At 45.1% G+C, this 4,538-nt stretch overlaps 1 protein-coding gene across 1 annotated transcript in view; it reads left to right on the forward strand.

Moving 5' to 3' along the window:
- Positions 1-4,538, forward strand: part of ZCCHC24 (zinc finger CCHC-type containing 24) — a 153,918-nt gene that overhangs the window by 92,556 nt on the left and 56,824 nt on the right. The gene's annotated exons all lie outside the window — the stretch shown is intronic.

The following is a 4,538-nucleotide window of genomic DNA, read 5'->3' on the forward strand; positions in this document are numbered from 1 at the left end:
AGAAGAAGAGATCCACTTACCATACTTTTCGGAGTATAAGACACACTTTGCCCATGCCTAAAAGGGGGTGAAAATTGTGGTGTGTCTTATACACTGAATGTTGCCAAAGCCCTGTTCACCCACTGGCCCCACCCTTTGGCTGTTTTCAGCCTCTGTGAGTTGTGTTTTCAGCCTCCGCACGCTCCATTGTAGACCTGTTCCAGGCTGCAGGGATCACCAGAGCACATCGCCGCTGATCGCTGCCTCCACGCGTCATGTTTTCGGCCTCTGTGTGTCACATTTTTGGCCTCCACACACCCCATTTTTGGCCTCCACATGTGGCCTGGAATCAGCCAAAAATGTGACACATGGAGGCCAAAAATGGGGCATGCAGAGTCTGAAAACGTGACACGCGGAGGCAGCGATCGGCTGTGGAGATTCCCGCAGCCTGGAACAGCTGATTTGCGGTATTCCGGGAGGCCGATCCAACCGCCAATCAGCTGCTCATGCTGAATCAGGCTGTGATAACATGCTGAAGCTAACCAGGCTGTTTGCTGTTTGGTTCCGAGCATCGTCAATGGTCATGCTCGAGTGTTAAGAGGTTCTTCACGGCACAGAGCCTGAAGAAGATCAAGAAACTTGACTGTTGATCCATGTTAAGCACAAGTTTGGAGATAGGTCTCCCTACCTGGATTTCTCTGGCCAGAGGAGACCTTACTCAAGTTCACATAATCCGTTCTTATGTATTGGTAGTCCTCAATTTACATCAGTTTTTTTAGCGACTGTTTGAAGTTACAACAGCACTGAAAAAAGTGACTTGTGACTGTTTTTCATACTTACAACCTTTGCCCCATGATCATCAGAGGTGGGCTTCATATAATTTAACAACTGGTTTCCTCAGCACCGAAAATATGAGCGCATGTGCGGCTTGCACGCAGACACATGGCTTGCACACATGTGCGCGGCTTAGAAAATGTGGATAAATAGGACGGCATAGCACCGGGACAGGTCTCACAGGTCGCTACTACCGGTTTGCCTGAACTGGTCCGAACCGGCTGAATCCCACCATTGATGATCATATGATCAAAATTCGGACATTTGGCAAACAGTGTGCAGTGTCCCGGGGGTTCAAACGATTCCCTTTTGTGACCTTCTGACAAGCAAAGTCAATGGAGGGGCCAGATTCACTTAAGAATCGCATTACTAACTTAACCATCGCAGTGATTTGCTTCACAACCCATGGCAAGAAATGTAAAATGGGAGCAAAGCTCACTGAACAACGGTCTCACTTGGAAATTTTGGGCACAATTGTGTATTTAATTTATTTTCTCCATCACATTTCTATCCTGCCCAGAATTAAAGAAAAATTAAGAAAACAACTACATCTGCAGTTTTTGAGGTGCTGCTGGATTAAGGAATCCATGCATTGCTTGGTTTAGGTCTTCAAACATGGCCAGATGAGAGTTTACTCAAAGTCACATGAGCCGTTCTTAAATATTTTTTTTTTCTGTTCTCCATCCCATTTCTCTTCTCCTCACAACTACAGGAAAATTAAGAATCTTTTTTTAAAAAAACAACCTTCTTTTGAAACTACATCTGCAGATTTTGAGATTTTGCTTTATGGTCAACGCTAGACTGAAGGTTGGTCTTAATGTCTTCACTCCCTTTCCTGTCACGAAGAGTGATTCTTTCCTTTTTGGCAAAGCTCGTAAAACCCTTGGCTTAAAATTACCAGAGAAACTGAAACACAGCCAACGTTGAAACTCTGGGCCGCTAGATGTTACAGCGTGTAAGATATATCTTGCACTCTGTAACATCTTGTTTTTGAAAATATTAACAGATTAACATCTATATCCGTGATGGTGAACCTATGACACATGTACCAGAGATAGATGTGGGCACACGCGCCGTCGTCCCCGCTCAGCTGGCTGGTCGTCAGGTTTCTGAGGCATGCATGCATGCCAGCCAGCTGGTCGTCAAGTTTCTGGTGCTCTAGGGTGCATGCGGGCATGCAGGCAAACACGCGCCTTCCGGTTTGGGCACTTCTTTTCTTCCTTCCTTCCTTCCTTCCTTCCTTCCTTCCTTCCTTCCTTCCTTCCTTCCTTCCTTTCTTCCTGCCTGCCTGCTGGCCAGCCAACCGGCCTGCCTCCCTCTCTCCCTCCCTCCCTCCCTCCCTCCCTTTCTTTTTTCTTTTTTCTTTTTCTTTTTTCTTTTTTCTTTTTCTTTTCCTTCCTTCCTTCCTTCCTTCCTTGCTTCCTTCCTTCCTTCTCTCTCTTTCTATCTCTCCCTCCTGTCTCTCTCTTTCTGTGTCCCCTCCCAAAGAAATAAAAGTCATCCTTCACCTATTACAGACAATGCAAAAAGTCATCATTTGAATGAAGGTTCAAACTAGTCTCTTCTATAGAGTCATGTTTTTTTACTGAATAACAAATGACCACCTATATAGGTTATATGCCAATAATTTCTGAATTACAGTAGTGGACATTTTATTTACTTAGTCTATCTGTCTGGTGACGAAGACGTTCACCTCCTACTTGGAAGGTTGAGAGTTCAATCCTAGATAGCGGCAGCATTTCTCTCTCCTAGGGCGCAAAAAAAAAAATCTGCTGTGAACTCTCCATGGCATCAGGAAGGGCATCCAGCCAGTAAATGCTCAACTCCATCCAATCGCCCTGATTTTACCCCGAATGAAGGGATTACAAGGTCAAAAAAAGGGTTGATGATTTATCCCACAGGTAGAAGCAAATGAGTTTTGTTGTCTTGCATATCCCTCTTTCTTCTTTCGGGTCTTCAGTTCATCTCCAATGCCCAACATTTCCATAATGTATCCTTGACTTTAACTAAGGGAACAGAATGTGGGTCTACAAGAAAGCTTAGGTTTCTCTCCTCGCACATATATGCTAGTCATTCCTGATTTTAGGGGCCAGTGCTCATCTCTGTTTCAAAGCCAAAGAGCCAGCGCTATCTGAAGACATCTCCCTGGTCATGTGGCCAGCATGACTCAATGCCAAAGGCGCATGGAACACTGTTACCTTCCCACCAAAGGTGGTCCCTATTTTTCTACTTGCATTTTTTATGTGCTTTCAAACTGCTAGGTTGGCAGAAGCTGGGACAAGTAACAGGAGCTCACCCCATGTTCTGCCCCAGCTATGGACCCCAAAGAACGCAGCACACACAAAGTCTGTACAAACCTTAGTTTACTAAATTAAATCAGTCTTTTTCAAACAAAGACTGTTAATTAACTTTCTTAACAGCTTACAAGAATCCAAAGAATAAATAATCGTAATCTTACTATGGTTGGCAGAAAGCCCAGAAGCAATTTGCAGTGAACTAAGATCAAGACGCAAATGAGAGTGAACGAAGTTGTTCCCTGCAAATTGCCTCAGTCCTTCCTTAAATAGGCTAAGGGAGTGGCCAATTAGCCCCAAGCCTTACTCTTGAGGAGACCTCTTCCTGAGGAGCCACTCCTGCCTTTTGGCAGTTCTGTGCGCCGATGCATCAAGAAGAGGCTCCTCCTCTTCTTCCTCTTCACTTATAGGAGCTTCTGGAGGTTCTGAAGGCCCTGGCTGAATCCCTGCCTCTGACACCACATCTTCTCCAGCCTCCTCATTGTCTGACTCGAGTGCCAGCTGTACAGGCTGCTGGCGCAGTACCACACCAGCCTCCTCGCTGTTGGAATCAGCTACTAGCTGCACAGGCCGCTGATGGGCCACAACACCCTGTTATGCAGCACTAGGGATTCGAACTGCTGAACTGCCGACCTTTTGATCGACAAGCTCAGCGTCTTAGCCACTGAGCCACCGTGAAAATATATTGATTTTTCTCTCAAATTGTATTTCTCTCTCTCTCTCTTCCACTCCTATCATGGTCACCAATAAGTATCCAACCAAGACTCTAAACAGGTTCTTTAACTGATATTAATCCGGAGGGGACAAATAATTGAATCCCAGTAGCTCATGCCAACTGTCATCGGCTTTATTTTGTAGAATTTGAAACATTATACCCTGGAAATCTTTTTTTCCTTCTGCAACTAACATCCATTTGTCCCTTCAAACCTGACCACAGAGATCATCTTCTGTGAAGTTCCCAGTACTGTTTATTCTTGAAACTTGGCAGCTGGATTGTCTTCTGAACTAAACGGAAACATAGATGCGCATTGATTTGAAGGGGTCCCAACGCCCCACAGGCTTGAACGGGGAAGAAAAGGGGCAGGAAGCTTCAAGGGTTACTGGCGTTTCTCGGGTGCAGCTGTCTTTTCTTTAACGCTTCCACACATTTTCAGAACAGCAAGAGTGAGAAACCCATCTCGAGGAGTGAAAACAGAGCCCTATTCAGCCCAGGCTTCTTTCTCCCTTGTTTGATCAAAAACAGAGCAAGTGTTCAGGAAAAGTTTTTGAAGGGAATGAAGGAAAGAGAGAGAGGGAGAGGAATGATGCCCTTGCTTCCAGCCACACAAGATAGATTGAAAGGATTTGGGGGGGGGGAGTTTGGTTTTTAAGAGCTCAGATAAGAATGCTTCTCTCTTTTGTTGCACACATATATATATATAAATAACTCTC

Source organism: Pantherophis guttatus, chromosome 6, assembly GCF_059756535.1.
Source record: "Pantherophis guttatus breed Tessera chromosome 6, ASM5975653v1, whole genome shotgun sequence".
Taxonomy (NCBI): Eukaryota; Metazoa; Chordata; class Lepidosauria; order Squamata; family Colubridae; genus Pantherophis; species Pantherophis guttatus.